Consider the following 17,996-nt stretch of genomic DNA (forward strand, 5'->3'; position numbering starts at 1 on the left):
AAGAGCATATTTTGCTGTATACTTCTGTAGTATATTGAATAATGAATAGTCCCTCCCCTCATGTAATGATATGTCCACCTTGAACCTGTAAATGTGATCTTATTTGGAAAAATGTCCTTGCAGATATAATTAAGGTAAGGATCTTGAGATGAAATCATTATGCATTGGAGTGGGCTCAAAATCCAAAGACAAATACTATAAAGAGAAAAGAAGAGGGAAGGACACACAGAGGAGAAAGCCACGTGAGAATGGTGGTAGAGATTTAAGTTACAGGAACCATAAGCCAAGGGAAGCCTGGAGTCACCAGAAGCTGGGAAGGGCAAGGAAGGATTCCCGCGAGAACCCACAGAGGGAGTGTGGTTAAGGTGACACCTTGATTTTAGACTTCTGGCCTCCAGAACTAAAAGAGAATCAACTTCTGTTGTTTTATGTCACCTAATTTCTGGTAACTTGTTATAGAAGCCATAGGAAAACAATATGCCTTCCTAGACCTGTGTGGGCTCAGAAAATAAAACAAAGCATCTTCATAAAGCGCACGCGCGCGCGCGCGCGCACACACACACACACACACACACACACACACACACGTGTCCCCTTTTTTCCAATCTGAGGTGGGAAATGTCACTTATATGTTTTAACCAGCATTCCAGTTTTTCAAGAGTGTTTGGTTACTTTATGATATGTTTGCTAGTGTTCATGTTTGGCAGGTGTCCCTTGGGTCTCTAATGTTTCTGCATATTTTGTGAGGAAGCCATAGACTGTTCTTTTTTTAGACTATCTTTTCAGAGCTACTTTAATAGAAAATAATCTTAGAAAATAAAGATGATTTTTCCTCCTTACCCTGCCCCCCCACCAACCAGAGGAAAGGGCAGGCATGTTTACTACTCATTATCAAAGATTTGGTTCTTAAGCTCAGGGTTTGTCTTCAATAGCACAGCGCTCTCTGTGTGCAGGTGTCATCTGGCCTTCCTTATGTGGCTCTGTGATAACTGGGGTTTGTGGCCCAGTGCACTGGGGGTACCCAGGCTACTGCATTTGTCATGATTAATAAACGGTCCGTCTCTGATCCAGGGGTCTCATATCTTCTAGCAGCATCCATAAAACTGTGTCAGGCTAACTTGTTAGCTTGTAAGTAGTACAAAATCTATTTTTCGAAGAGTCTTCTTAATATGTATGCCTGTCAAACATGCATCTGTTTGGCCTTTGTCTAGGTTATGAGTTCATGACAATCTATTAACAGTCTACTGGGCATTATTCCCCAAAGGGCCCATAACATCTCATACTGGACATGTTCTGAAATTGAGCTCGTAATTTTTTTTCAAGTACTTTTTCCCCCTCTTTGAACAAAAACCTCAGTTAATATGATTACTGTTTGACTCTTCTTTCTTCTGCTTCATAAAATCTGCTAATACTCCCTGTTAATTTTATTTCCAAAATTGCTTGCATATACTCTTGTCCATATACCTGTCTCTGCCCTTGTATTAGTTTAGGTCTTTGAGAAGCAGATATCAAGCAGACGCCAACATGTTCCAATTTTATTAGGGGAAATATATGACAGAAAGTGGTGATAATTCTAGAAAGGCTGGAAGAGCCAGCAGGTCATGATACAAGATTGCCCTGGAGTAAAATAATAAAGTTTGGGTGGGAGTGTCGAAGAAAGCCATAAAGTTTGAGAAAAGTTGAGAAAGCCATGGAGGACTCGTAAGTCTAAGCCAACCCTCAGAGGATCCTTATGTCTCCCAGGAATGGGCCTGCCTTAGTATTCCTGCTGAGATCTACAGTACTCCTAAAGGCAGTCTTTGAGGAGCATGAGTTGACATAAATGCCCCAGTGGTTTACCTGAGTCAGTTACTTTCCCCTCATCTGGAGATGTGTGAAATACTTTTTCCTGGTTGTGACACCACTCATGCAGGTTTTTGTGGTGTTTTAATAGTGGTTTTAATATTTAGCTTTATCTAGAAACTCTGTGTGAATGTATCCTAAAGTGTGTTGCTAGAATTAAGTTCCTCAAGTACAAATCTGACCACTTTTTTGTAAGAAATTACGAACATGTTCTTATTACTGCTGTACTTTCATGTCCCATCCCTTTAAAGGACATACCACATATTTCAAGCAAGAATATCCTGAGCTCTACTCTCAAATTCAGTCAGTTAATTTGGCATAGCAACAAATTTTTGGCTATTTTTCTTGTCACTAAACAAGTGACTTAAACAAAACTTTATAAATTTTAAGGTTAGGCATCAGAGTCCCCTTGTACAATTTCTTCTACCTGGTATTTTAAGTTATAAAATTACAGCCCTTACACCTAGAAGTCTCTTTGTTAGGGCCTCCAAGCTCTTCTGTTCACCTTATCTTCCACTCCATTCCTCTCAGGCGTTCTGATTTTGATGTTAAAATCTCTGCAGTGGCATGTCTGACAACTTAATTAGATCTGCAGACAGCTCTTGTGAAAAATTTCTTCCACAGGACTTGGGACTTCAGTGCATATAAAGGTACACTTATATTCTCATGGTTTTTTGATAGTAATTAAGTATTCATCTAAAAAAGACCTGGTATTATTCTCTTCATAAATTTCATATGGGTCATACTTTATATATGTCTGCTTACTTTAATTATTTCTAGTTTTTTTTAATATAATAGGACTGCATTTTTAAAGATTTTTTATTTCTTTCTTGCTTTTAGAATTTTTCTCTTCTAGCATTTATTTTCATAGCTTCTATTTTCCCCAAATCTTAATTGTCCTCATTCTCAGTTATCTAAAGAATTTAAAAATAAATGTAATTATATTTTAATGTTTTCAAATTTTGATTATAATCTAACTAAAAATTAAACTAAATACAGAAGTTAATAAAGTTGATACTATATTTTCAGAGTATTTTACTAAAGTATTCAAAATCATATATTAAAAATGAATAGCAGATTATAATTAAATAAGGAAATGAAATCAAATAAAAATTAAAAAATGCTTTATTTAATCTTTGACATTTTTATTAAATCTTGTTAAGTATTTTCAGAAAAATAAAACCTTTACAGTTCAGTGAACATGTTACCAAAGTAAAAAGTGCTATTACACTTTGATTGTTCATTTTATTTTTCAACTTGACTGAGCCACAAGGTGCTCACCCATTATTCAGGGTGTTTCTGTAAGGGTGTTTCTGGATGAGATTGACGTTTAAATTGGTTGACTGTGTAAAGCAAATTGCACTCTTTATTGTGGGTAGGCCTCATCCAATTAGTTGAAGGCCTGAGTCAAAGAAAAAGGCTGACCTTCCCCAAATAAGTGGGAATTCCTTCCTTCTGCCTGATTGCCTTCTAGCTGGGACTTTAACATTGGCTCTTCCTGGGTCCTGAGCCAGCCTTAGTACTCAAAGTGTATCATCAGCTCTCCTGGGTCTCCAGCTTACCATTCACCCTGTGAATATTGGAATTAGTCAGCCTCTGTAATAACATGAGGTAATTCCTTATAACAAATCCCTGTTCTCTCTCATTTCCACATCCATCTATATCATGTATATTTACTGTTGGTTCCGTTTCTCCAGAGAGCTCTAATACATTCTTTATGCACATTATGTCTACATTATAATACACACACATTCACTTATGCACATAGATTTAAAAATAAAATGGATTATTTAATATTGGAAAAATCTCCTTGACCACTGCAGGCCATTGTTATGGCTACTGTGCTAACTTGTGCATACCTGGTATCACAAAGTGGAGTACCAAAAAAATAAGAAAGCATATGCTTGACACTGTACTTCATTATGCAAGGATTTATTACATTCTTGCTATCTGAGAGGAAGGATGTGACAAGTTAATTAATTTGTCTTTTATCTAAGCACTTCTATCACACAACTTCTCTCTACAATGCAAAATAGCGTTTGTCTACATCAGTGACAGTAACACCATCTGCCAATCTCTCTGGGACACTCAGATGTAGTGTTTTGTTATGAGGATCTAGAACAAGAGATATGGAGAAGTATTCCTTAGGACTTGAACAGCATAAGTCACAGGTGCAAGGATGTAGACTGCATGTGAGTGCTGGCTGGTGGATCCCAAGTGGACATAATTTGTGTGTGTGTATGTGTGTGTGTATTCGTATGCCCATGATTTCTGAGTCCCTTAAAAATGATGGACCTAAATCAATGTCCCTCTTCCCTGGGTGTCGTGATGGTAGTGAGAGAATTAGCCCATAAGTTTACCAACTTTGTTGGAGTTTAAAAATTTTAGGGCGTAACATTAGGTTCTTTCTAGCTATACACTGAATCTTTATGTTCCCCCCAAATTCATATGTTGAAATTTAATTTCCAATGTGATGGTATTTGGAGATGAGGCTTGGTTAAGTGATTAGATAATGGGGGCAGAAGTAGTACCCTTATAAAAGAGGCCACAGAGAGCTCACTAACCACCTTTCACCATGTGAGGTTATAGCAAGAAGATTGCCATTTATGAGCCAGGAAGCAGACCCTTAACTTGGACTCCCCAGCCTCCAGAGCTGTGAGAACTACATTTTTGTTGTTTATAAGCCACTCAGTCCATAGTATTTGTTATAAAAGTCTGAAAGAAGCTGTGATTCTGTAAAAGAGAAAGTAGACCTGTTTTGGGGTAGATATTGCATTACTCTTAGTGCTTCAATGGTGAGCAACAGACACAGTTTCTAATATTGCAACCACTACAGTCTACTGATGTAGACCCATGTTAAATGGATGATTAGCCCGAGTTTGTGTTAGTAACTATATAGTAAATTCTAGTTGGACAGTCTAACTGGTAGGGCATGAATCACTGCTATGCCTGGGAAGGTGAGATAGGATACAGGTTAGTTTCCACTAGATACACATACAAATATTAAAGAAGGTGATTTCCTAAAGAAGATTCTCCATTTATGAAGACATCCTCTGTTATGAGAATTAACGTTTAAGAGAATATCTGAACAATGAGTATGAGTTAGTCATGCCTGGAGTCTTACATTTGAACTTTATTGCCACATAATTTGTACTTGGAGCCATGAGTATATACGAGAGCCCTAGTCACAAAGAATGAAGTAGATATCAGTGAGAAGAGGGTCAAGGACAATTTTAACATTTTGTCATCAGGCTAACAAAACTGAGGCACACTGGCCAGAAAACATAGTTTGATTTAACTGATTAAAGTTGTTTCAGAGTTTCCTTGGCAAAGACTGGGTCCTTAATCTAGTTAGTTGAATTATGAATTGTGCTTTTGTAGCTCTATAGATTTTTGAAGGGTCATTGTGTTCTGAGGACTGATTGTTCCGAGTGTTTCACCATAACTCTAGGACAAAAATAATTCACACACATTAATGAAATCATTATCATTAGGGAAATTTTGGAACAAATCTCTGAGGGAGGATCAACAAATAAGTACATCAGTTAAAAGAGTTCAACACCAAAACTATATCAATGATTTGGAAATGATGAGCCAAATATAACACATTTAATATGTATTAGTGTAGAGTTCAACTCTAGGGTTCAAGAAATAACTACAAAACCTAAGAGGATAAAGTGGCTCAATAGCATCACATACAATTTAGATATTTCAATTTCTAGGAAGTTTAGGGTGAGAACAGTAAGAGATGGCTGTCAAATATATTAATAAAATTTCAAAGTCCTTGGGCATCTGGGTGGCTCAGTTGGTTAAGCGTCTGCCTTTGGCTCAGGTCAGGATCCCAGGGTCCTGGGATCCAGCCCCACCTTGGGCTCCCTACACAGAGGAGTCTGCTTCTCCCTCCCCTCTCTGCTTGTGCTCTTTCTCACTATCTCTGTCTCTCTCTCAAATAAATAAATAAATAAAATCTTTCAAAAAATAAAAAAAAATTTCAAAGTCCTTTAATGAGAACACAACCTTTAGAATGAAAGAAGTAGTGTTTGTTTTTTTTGAGCTTTAGACAGGCAAATAAAAGGTACAATGAAACTGGAAAACATTTAGAAGAGAATTACAGGAATGATGACAGTGCACAGAACCAGAAGATAAAAGAGAAAACTCAGTTGTCTTTAACTGTGTGAAAAACTATCCTGAAAAATTAGATTAGACTTGTTCTTTAGGTCCTGGCTTCTATTTAGATAAGGTTGTCAAGAAAGGAAATTGCAGTATGTGGCATTTTATCAGAGATGGAAAGGAGGTGATGGATTTAGCAGAATAAAGACCCAGGGGGAATAAGTACCATTTGAGAAAACAGCAACTGTACAGCCTGAGGCAGAAAGGAAGAAAGGGTCTGGAAAAATAATATTCCACATGCAAATATTATGTTACAGATGTTGTGTGTGTGTGTATACACACAGATATATTTAACTATATGTGTGCTTTAAAAAATCTTTTCACCAGGGTGCCTGGGTGGCTCAGTGGGTTGAGTGGCCGGCTCTTGATTTCAACTTAGGTCATGATGTCAGGGTCCTGGGATCAAGCCCTGAGTCGGGCTCCACACTTCATGGGGAGTCTGCTTGAAGCTTCTTTCTCTCTCTTCCTCTCTCTCTCTCTGCCCCTCCCCTCCCCCCTGCTTGTTTTCTCTATCTCTCTGAAATATATAAATCTTTAAAAAGAAATCATTTCACCAAAAACGAACCTAGAGTCTTAGGTTATGGATACACATTCAAAGTAGAAGAAAGATGACATAAAGCACTTCAACAATGATGTCACTTCAAATTAATCAGGGCTGCTTTCCTATAGGGTGGTTCAGTGAGGGCAATTAATCCTTTAGATTGGTTTTCTAGATTCTATCTTTGGAAACAGCACTAGTTTATTAACTAAAAGGTAAAGTTGTAATGACTAAAAGTCTTCTACATCCATTTAGGCAAAATTACTAATTCGAGTTTATTTATTTTTAGTCTTCCTATTTCACATAGAAATATGCACTAAACAGTTGAATATTCAAAGGCAGATTATTGAAGTTTATCTGCAAATATTTTCTCAAGTTTTCGGTTGACATGCTTATCACTGCCTTTGCTAAGTTAACTCCTTTGTTAATATTGTCTTGCCTTCTTTGTTCCCAGAAGATTATTTCAAGATAATTTCCTTATATGAATTTTAATCATAATTCTGTAGTCAAAAATTACCCTTTTCTTAATTATAATTTCCTGAGGAGAGCCTTAAAGATTACATCAGATTCCTTATCAGGTGTGAGGAATGCATTCAATCTGATTAAGACAAAATAATTTAGAATTTAGCAGATGAGATAGTGGAGAGAACAAAGAACAAAAGCAAGCCTGTAGTTTAAAAAAAACAACAACCTTTTTCCTAAAACATAAGTACCTCCCTGATGTCCTATGACCTTTTACAGAATGTATTCATGTGTGTGTATATGTGTATACCAAATCAATTTTCACAAAAAGATTTTGTTAGAAGAGGTATCACATATATTGAAAATCAAAAAACAGATTCATAGATGCTCAACAACTTTACAAAGAACTTGAACCAGTCTTCTTCCAGCTCAAGGTAGTTTCAACTTTTAATAGACCACTTTCCTAGGAATGTTTTACTGAAAAACCAAATAAACCAATCGATTAAGAAGGAAGAGTGAGGAGTGACATCAGCGTCATGACAGCATGAGTACTTCCCTTTGTCTCTCCTTTTCAGTTGACAACCAACAAAACATTCATAACCCAACGAAATTTCCTCTGTATAGCACACTAGGCCATTGGGGAGATCCATACATCTGTGTATCTGAAGGTGGCTGGATTGCACCTTATGGGTGTGGTGGAACTGAAGGAACAGCACAGGAACCAGGGGAGAAGTGGCAGCAGCACCTGTAACCCCAAAGGCACAAGCAACAACAATCAGTGAGCTCTCTGGCAGAGGGGGTGGAGGATAAAAGAGCCCACTCCCAAAAGAACCACCAGTCAATGCAGGTTAGAGAAACCAAAAACTTGTGCTATAGCATCACCTGCTGGAAAACAAAAGAAAGGCCTCTAATTCCCACCCTGAGGAACTGTTAAACACAAAGTAAATAAAACTTTACCTTAATAAAAATGGTGTTTATTACTTCAAATGCACAGACAGAAGTACATCATCAAACACCATGAAAAATCATGGTACTATCACAAAAATAAAGTAACAATTCTCCAGCAACCCAACTCAAACCAGGGAAGGTTGGGATCTGAGAATTCAAAAATAGCTTTTATAAAGACATTCAATGAACTACAGGAAAATTCAGGAATAAAATAAATGTAAAGAAGGAGTACTTTACCAAAGAGACTGAAATTATGAAAAAGAACCAAACGAATTTTGGAGCTGAAGAACTCAGTGAGATGAATAACACAATAGAAAGCATTGGGAATAGAGCAGATCAGATGGGAGAGACAAAAACAAATGAATTATAGGATAGAAATCTAGAAATGATTCAGGTGTAAAAGGAGAAAGAACTAATATTTTAAAAAGTGAAGCAATCCTACAAGAGCTATCAGACTCCATTATGAGAGCCTACACACAAATAATGGGTATACCAGAAGGAGAAAGGGTTAGAGAGGTTATTAAAGAAATAACAACCGAGAACTTCTGAAACCTGGGGAAAGAACTAGACATACAAGTCCATGAAGCTAATAGATCACTTACTATCACAATGTAAAGACCCTCTCCAAGACACGTTATAATAAAGCTGTCAAAAGTCAATGATAGGGGCGCCTGGGTGGCTCAGTTGTTAAGTGTCTGCCTTCGGCTCAGGTCTTGATCCCAGGGTTCTGGGATCGAGCCCCGCATCGGGCTCCCTGCTCAGTGGGAAGCCTGCTTCTCCCTCTCCCACTCCCCCTGCTTGTGTTCCCTCTCTTGCTGTCTCTCTCTCTGTCAAATAAATAAATAAAATCTTTAAAAAAAAAAGTCAATGATAAAGAGAATCCTAAAGGCAGTCAGGATTTAAAAAAAAAAAGAAAAGAAAGTACCTACCAAGAAATTCCCATTAGACTTTCAGCAGATTTCTCAGCAGAAGCTCTGTAGGCCAGAAGAAGAGTAGAATAATGTATTCAAAGTACTGAAAAATAAGAATTGACAGCAAAGAATACTCTATCAAGCAAAGTTATTCTTCAGATATGAACAAGAAATTAAAGTTTTCTTAGACAAACAAAAGCTGAGGGAGTTTACCACCACTAGACCTGTCTTTTTTTTTTTTTTTTTAAAGATTTTTATTCATTTGACAGAGAGATAGCGAGAGCAGGAACACAAGCAATGGAGTGGTAGAGAGAGAAGCAGGCTTCCCGCAGAGCAAGGAGCCCGATGCGGGGCTTGATCCCAGGACCCTGGGATCATGACCTGAGCTGAAGGCAGACGCTTAACGACTGAGCCACCCAGGCACCCCACCACTAGACCTGTCTTACAAAAAATGTTGAAAGGAGCTCTTCTACTGGAAAAAACAAAAGCCCCAAATGACACAAGATTTTGAGTAAGGTGAAAGACAAACAGAACCAGAAAACTGTAACTCCTTTAGAACAGGATGTTAAACAATTACAGCATTAAGATTAAAGGGGGAAAAAAGCATTAAAAGTAACTATAGCTACTCCAGTTTAGTAAGAAACTCACAGCATAAAAAAGGATAGTTTGTGACAACAAAAATCTAAAAGGGGAGGAGGAAAATGATGAGACCTATATAGGCAAATAAAGATAAGTTACTATCAGCAGAAAAGGGACAATTTGGTCTATGAAACATTTTATATTAACCTCTTGATAGCCACAAAACAAAAATCTACAGCAAAGACACAAAACACAAGAAAGGGGAAACTGAAAAAAATCATCATAGAAAACCACCAATCTAAAAGGATAAACAGGGCAAAAAGAAAAAGAAACAGCGGAGGTACAAGACAACCAGAAAACAAAAGATAAAATGTTGGTAGTAAGTCCTCATATATCAATTATCACCCTAAACATAAATGAACTCATTAATCCAAAGGCATAGAGTGGTTGTATAGATTGAAAAACAGGCCTAATTACATACTATCTTCAGAAGACTCAACTCCAAAAAAAAAAAAAAAGACTCAAAGTAAAGGGTGGAATATGATATTCCAAGCACTTGGTAATGAAAGGAAAGCAGGTATAGCTATACTTAGACAAGATAAACTTCAAGTCAAAAATGGCAGCAAGAAACAAAGAAGGTCATTATGTAATGATAAAGGGTTCAATACACCAAGAAGATATAACAGTCATATATGTTCCCAACATCTGATCACTGAAACATATGGATCACATACTAATAGATCTTAAGGGAGAAATAGGGGAAATACAATAATAATAGGGGACTTCAGCACTCTATTATGAACAATGGATAGATTGTCCAGACAGAAAATCAACAAGGAAATATTGGAATTGAACCACACTTTTGAAAAGTGGACTTAACAGGAATATATATGTATAAATTCCATCCAGCAGCAACTGAATGAATACACATCCTTCTCAAATGCACATACAACATTTTCCAGGATAGATCATTTAACAGGCCACAAAACTAATCTTAGCAAATTTAAGAAGATTGAAATCATACCAAGTATCATCTTTGACCACAGTGGCATGAAATTAAAAATCAACAAGAGGAAAATGAGTAGATTTGCAAATATGTGGGAAATAACACACTTGATCAATGGATCAAAAAAATCAAACAGATCAAAGAAGAAATCAAAAGGTAAATAAAATATCTTGAAACAAATCAAAATGAAAATACAACATACCAAATTTGGGAGATGCAGTAAGAGCAGTTCTGAGAGGAAAGTTTATAGCAATAAGTACATATATTAGGAAATTAAAAAGATCTCAAATAAGCAACCTAATTTTACACTTCAAGGAATTAGAAAAAGAAGAACAAATTAAGCCTAAAGTTAGTAGGAGGAAGAAAATAATAAAAATCAGAACAGAAATAAATATGGATTAGAAAAACAATAGAATAAACAAAACCAAAAGATGGTTCTTTGAAAAGACAGACAAAATTGACAAATCTTTAACTAGACTAAAAAAAGACTCATATGCATAAAATTAGAGATAAAAGAGACATTGCAACAGATATTATAGAAATAGAGAAAATTATAAGAGACTACTATGAAAAGTTACATGCCAACAAATTATGTGATCTAAAAGAAATTGATACATTTCTAGAAACACACAACTGGCCAAGAATGAATCAGGAAGAAATAAAAAATCTGAACAAACCAGTAATGAGTAAAAAGATTGTCAGTAATCAAAAAACTCTCAAGATAGAAAACTATATGGTCAGATGGCTTCACTAGAGAATTCTATGAGACATTTGAAGAAAAATTAACACCAATCCTCCTCAAACTCTTTTAAAAAACATCACAGAAGAGGTTCCACTTCCAAACTCATTCTACAAAGCCAGTATTACCTTAATATTAAAACCAGATAAGGATACCACAAGAAAAGTATAGACCAATATTCCTAATAAATAAAGCAAAAATTCTCAACAAAATAGTAGCAAGCTGGATTCAAGAACACATTGAAAGGATTATACATCATGACCAAGGGGGATTTATCTCTGGGATGCAGGGAGGACTCAGCACCCACAAATCAATAAATGTAACTCATCACATCAATAAAACAAAAAATAAAAATCACAAAATTATCTCAAAAGATGTAGAAAAAACATTGCACGACAACATGCAACATACTTTCATAATCAAAACTCCTAACGGATTGGGTATAGAGTGAACATATCTCAAAATAATAAAGGGGATATATGATAAAATGACAGCCAACATCATACTTAAAGGAGAAAAATTGAAAAAAGATTTCCTCTGAGATCAGGAATAAGACAAGGCTGCCCACTCTCACCACTTCTATTCAATATATGATTGGAATCCCAGCTAGAGGAATTAGGCAAGACAAAGAAAAGGCATCCAAATCGGGAAGGAAAAAGTAAAACTGTTACTATTTGCTGACAACATAATCCTATATATAGAAAAATCCCAGAATCATTCAAAAAACCATTGGAATGAATCAATGTGGCAGGTTATAAAATCAATCAGTAGCATTCCCTTACATTAATTACGAAGCACCAAAAGAAGGAATAAATAAACTATCCTGATCACAATAGCATCAAAAACAATAAAATATTAGGAATAAATTTAAGCAAGGAAGTAAAAGATCTGTGCAAATCAAAACTAAGACTTTGCTGAAAGAAATCAAAGAAGGCACAAATAACCTGTCTTCCCAATTTCTAGTCTTTATTCTGAGTAGGGTATATCATCTGTTGATGAAGGTGGGATTGCATAAGGATGGGAATTAGAAAAGCCTGGAAATGTTTACATAAACAATTTATTGGAATGCAGTACAAAGTCAACTAAAAATAAGTAAAAGATGCTTCACCAGCATTGAAAAATAAATGTAATTTGAAATCTAGGGCTTTGTGGTGAAACTGACTGATGTGTTCTCAGAATGTTCAAAATTCCAGGTCTTCTTCCTGCCTCGTCTTCCGCGTTTTTCTTCTCAGAGCTCCGATAACAAGATGTCTTCAGGAAATGCCAAAATTGGGCATCCTGCCCCCAACTTCAAAGCCATGGCTGTTACGCCAGATGGCCAGTTCAAAGACCTCAGCCTATCTGACTACAAAGGAAAATACATTGTGTTCTTCTTTTATCCTCTTGACTTCACCTTTGTGTGCCCCACGGAGATCATTGCTTTCAGTGACAGGGCCCAAGAATTTAAGAAACTCAACTGTCAAGTGATTGGTGCTTCTGTGGATTCTCATTTCTGTCACCTGGCATGGATCAACACACCCAAGAAACAAGGAGGACTGGAACCCGTGAACATTCCCTTGGTATCAGACCCCAAGTGTACCATTACTCTGGACTATGGAGTCTTAAAAGTTGATGAAGGCATCTCGTTCAGGAGCCTCTTTATCACTGATGATAAACGTATCCTTAGGCAGATCACAGTAAATGACCTTCTGTCGGCCGCTCTGTGGATGAGACTCTGCATCTGGTTCAGGCCTTCCAGTTTACTGACAAGCATGGGGAAGTGTGCCCAGCTGGCTGGAAGCCTGGCAGTGATACCATCAAGCCTGATGTCCAGAAGAGCAAAGAATATTTCTGTAAGCAGAAGTAAGCGCCGGGTCATTTTAGGGCTGGGCTGCAGTGGGTGGCCATGAAAACAAAATCTCTTTTGTACTGTTGTCATGCTTAGAACATAAGACTTTAGACTCTGTGCAGATGTGGTATGGGGACAGGCCAGGCCTTTCCTGCAGGGGTTGGGGAGGCCAGCCTTTCTTCCTCTGGAGAGAAGGGCCTGAGCTGTTATGGGGCAGGCCAACTGTTAGGTACGGTAGTAGGGCATCACTTTTTGTCTTTTGTTGTTTCTACTAAACTTGAACTGATGGGGAAAAAAAAAAAAAGAATGTTCAAAATTCCAGAATAAGAATCTAAGAACACTAACATGGCATTTTTAGCAGTAGGAAAGAGGGATTCAAGGATGGGGGCATCCCGGTCTCTTAAATGGTCAGGACCAAAAAGCATCAAAATATAAGCTCTGTGGGAACATGGAATTGTTTAATTCACTGCTGTAACCCTGGCACCTATAATCACATTAGCACACAGTAGTTGTTTAGTCAATGTTTACATCAACGAATCAAAAATCTGGAGAGGAAGACTATTACTGACAGTGCATGTAGTGGATATTCTAGGAGACTTTTTTATTAAATTGAATTTTCTTTAAAATATAGTTAGTTTTAAAAATTACTAGTTTGGGGATGAACTTGTCCAACGTGTCATTCTTCTTTCTTCTAACTGAACATAATCATCAAATGACAGTGTCAAAAACCTTATATCTGGAAAGGATAAATTTGAAAAGAAGGTTGAATGATAAATAACATGTGCTTTTACTTCTTGATCAGATCAGATTAGTACTGATTTTTTTTGTGTTGAAAGCAAAGTGTTTTATGCCTCTTTGGATTTATCTTTCTAGTTCATTTATTGTTGATGGAGAACACTAAGTATCAACTATAATTTTGTTAGAGCAAGATCTTCTGTTACCACCGGCAATTCTGAGATTGAATCAGAGTGAAAATGTGTGTAGAGAGAAGCAGTCAATAGTTATGTCTAAGGGATATTCAGGTATAGTTTTTAGAGAGATTGCTTTGATAACTAAATGGTTTTATTATTAATCAAAATTTTATCATTGCCTTTTTTTTGAGAAAAAAAAAATTGCTTTAATGCAGTAATTGACCTATTTGACCACATGCTGGTTCTCTAGTTAGGAAAAGGTGGGGACCTAATAGTTCCACTTTATTTTATCTATAGACAAAGGAATAAGGTCCCCAAAGGACATTGGGGAATAAAAGAAGGAAAAAATGTTTTTTGGTCTGATTTTTTTAAAGGTTTATTTATTTATTAGAGAGAGAAGGGAAGAGTGTGCGCCCATGTGAGCAGGGGAGGGGCAGAGGGAGAGAAAGAGAGGGAGAGAAGCTCAAGCATACTCCCCACTGAGCAGGGAGCCTGCTGCAGGGCTCCATCTCTGGACCCTGAGATCATGACCTGAGCCAAAATCAAGAGTCAACCGACTGAGCCACCAGGCACCCCAGGTCTGATTGTTTTTATTAATAACTGCCTTAATGATATGTTTCACATGCAGCTAGAATTTCAGTTTCAAAGAACTAGGAAGCAAGAATTAACAGAAGGGTATGGAGACCTTTAGGTTATAAAAATACTGAGAAAAATCCAAGTTCACTCATTTTAGTGATCTCTCAACCAAAGAAAGAATTGACAGTATTTATACAGCAAGATTACAATTTTGTGTTTCTACCATACTGATAGAATATATCTGATATTTTGTAATGTTAATTGATAATAAATATAGTAAAAATTTGTCCGCAATATTCAAAAGGCTTTATTCTACATGGAAAAATATGGTCAGATATTTCATTTGTCATTGGGTATAGAGAATCCATACTGATTTTATATAAATTTATCTTCTCTAAAAGCATAGCCACAGACAAGCAACTATGGTATTTATATTATTGAAAGTATTTACTTTGATTTAAAACAAATATTTTTTGAGAAAAAAATAGGATTTTAATTTCCTCTACTTTTGAAGTTTTTAAGGAATACTTTTAACTCAGTGGCAATCAGTGTGTATGTCAAAGGAGAAGGTGAGGGGCGCCTGGGTGGCTCAGTTGGTTGGGCATCTGCCTTCGGCTCTGGTCATGATCCCGGGGTCCTGGGATTGAGCCCTGTATCAGGCTCCCTGCTCAGCAGGAAGCCTGCCTCTCCCACTCCCCCTGTTTGTGTTCCCTCTCTCTCTCTGTCTCTCTCTGTCAAATAAATAAATAAATAAAATCTTAAAAAAAAAAAAGTAAGACAACATTAGGAAGAATGTTGTCTTTTGTGTTTCCTTATGCCAGTAGAAGCATAGCAACAATAAAGTTGAGTTTTAAAAATTTCTGGGCTAGTCCTTTATTGATCTGCTTGTCCAATTAGCTCTATAAGTAGTATATGAAGGAATGAATGATAGTTAAATTAACAAATGCTTAAGTTTGAATACAAAATAATACCCAAACTATCACAGGGGTCATTTTTTGTTAGTTGATGACTAACTTCCTTCAGGCTCTCTTTGCTAATACTATCTTATTAGAGGGATGCGGTAGACATGAAAATACCGTGCTCAGCTTTTGGAAGCATAACTGATGCCCCCAGCCAGTTCCACTATCATGTTGAATCAAAGCTATGCTTCCTAAGGGCTGCCCTGAGTCAATAACTGCCTACAATGGGAGTAACTAATGCTAGTCCATTCCTGGAGAATGGGAAACACCTTCAAATGGGTGACTTTGGCTTGCAAACTGCCTTGTCAAAATTTGTTTACAACTCTGCTGAAGTCTGAGATTCCACATACCCAGTTTTCTTCCTTTCTAACGTAAGGTGGTTGCGATCTCATTCTACCTTTTCTGGTTCTGCTCCTTGATCCTTCCCAGGCATTTTCCTCAATAAATCTCTTGCTCATCTGACCCATCTGATGTCCGCTTTTGAAGAGCCCAAACTATCACAGGGCATTCCCTAGTCATTTTCTGTAAAATACTACCCTATCATTTTCCAGGTTCTTTAGACCAGTTTCTTTTTTTCAATTAACACCTGGTATCTTATATCTGCTTATTTTCTCTCTCCCTCAATAGAATGTAAGATCCTTGAAGGCAGAGAGTTTATTCCTTTAGTTCCTATGGTGCAGCATCTGTGCGAGTGCCTCTCACAGGGTTGGCTACAGATATCTGTTGAATGAATAAATGCATGAGGAAGGAAGCCTAACACAGCTGTGGATTCTGCCTATAGTGAAATTTAGTAATAACAGCTTCAGTTTCTGTGTTGCTAAACAGCCCTGTTGCTAAATAACAGAAAACATTTTAAAAGCATGTCATACGAATATTTTGGTGATCTGATAATGGCTGAAGTAAGAATTTCAAACTTTGAGCTGGTAAATTATTTTTTAAACTCTCCAGCAGTGGTAGAAGCAGCCTAAACCCAAAAGAGCCCTGGTATTTTTGATACCCATTAAAATGATGTAAATAGTGATCACTGAGCCCCTTCAGGCTTACCGTTTTTTGGAATATCACCCAGAAACTACTTTTTTAGTTTTTTTAATTGAAGTATAATTAACATAAAATGTTATATTAGTTTTAAGTGTACAATATAGTGATTCAACAGTTCCATACATTTCTTGGTGCTCATCACAATAAGTGATCTTCTTTATCTGTTTTATCCATCCCTCTACCTGTCTCCCCTCTGTCAACCATCAGTTTGCTCCCTGTATTTGTTTTCTGTTGCTCTCTTTTTTTCTTTGTTCATTTTTTTTCTAAAGATTTTATTTTTAAGTAATCTCTACACCCAATGTGGGGCTCAAACTCACAACCCCAAGATCAAGAGTCACATGCTCTACTGACAGAGCCAGCCAGGTGCCCCAATTTGTTTTGTTTCTTAAATTCCATATATAAATGAAATCATATGGTATTTGCCTTTTTTTGACTTACTAATTTAATTTAGTATCATACTCTCTAGGTCCATCCATGTTGTTGCTTATGACAAGATTTTATTACTTTCTATGGCTGAGTAATATTTCATCACATGTAATACTCATTTATCTATCAGTGGACACCTAAGTGGCTTCCATATCCCAACTATTGTAGATAATGCTGCAATTAACACAGAGAGCATATATCTTTTCAAATTACTGTTTTCATTTTCTTTGGGTAAATATCCAGTAGTGGAATTACTGGATCATATAGTATTTTCATTTTTAATTTTTTGAGTTATCTCTGTACTGTTTCCCACAGTGGCTGCACCACTTTGCATTCCAACCAACAGTACACGAGGGTTCCTTTTTCTCCATGTCCTCACCAACACTTGGTATTTCTTGTCTTTTTGATTTTAGCAATTCTGACAGGTGTGAGTTGATATCTCATTGTGGTTTTGATTTGCATTTCCCTGATGATGAGTGACATTGAACATCTTTTCATGTGTCTATTGGCCATCTGTATGTCTTCTTTGGAAAAATGTCTATTCAGGTCCTCTGCCTATTTTTTATTGGATTATTTGGTATTTAGTTGTGTAAGTTCTTTATGTATTTCAGATATTAACCCCCTTAGCAGCTATATCATTTGTAAATACATTTTCCCATTCAGTAGATAGCCTTTTTGATTTGTTGATGGTTTCCTTCACTGTGCAAGGAAAAATTTATTTTAAAACACACTTTATTCTGGGTGACCACAGTAATAAGCTAAGTCAATGTTTGTCACTATGTGCCATGGAATACCAACATCCCAACAACCCTCCTCTGATGGTTATTTTTTTTTCTGATATCAAACTCAATCAGATAAGATGACCAATTTCAAATTTCAGTTTTTTTTTTTTTTTTGAGTGCTAGATGCCTGAATCACCTCTGAAGTCAATTATTATGTTGGTCTTTCTCCCCACTCTAATAGGCTACCTCCCCACAGGTTTAAGCAGGAAGTGTTTATTAAGAAGTATTAATAAGCTCCCAGCAACAACTCAGACCACACTAGAGAGCTAGGTGGTTAACTA

The 17,996-nt window shown here is 36.7% G+C and overlaps 1 pseudogene; it reads left to right on the forward strand.

The window, feature by feature from the left end:
- The first annotated feature begins 12,442 nt into the window (after nt 1-12,442).
- Nucleotides 12,443-13,044, forward strand: LOC110575485 (annotated as a pseudogene).
- The last annotated feature ends 4,952 nt before the right edge of the window (nt 13,045-17,996 follow it).

The sequence above is a fragment of the Neomonachus schauinslandi genome, chromosome 2, assembly GCF_002201575.2.
Source record: "Neomonachus schauinslandi chromosome 2, ASM220157v2, whole genome shotgun sequence".
Lineage (NCBI taxonomy): Eukaryota > Metazoa > Chordata > Mammalia > Carnivora > Phocidae > Neomonachus > Neomonachus schauinslandi.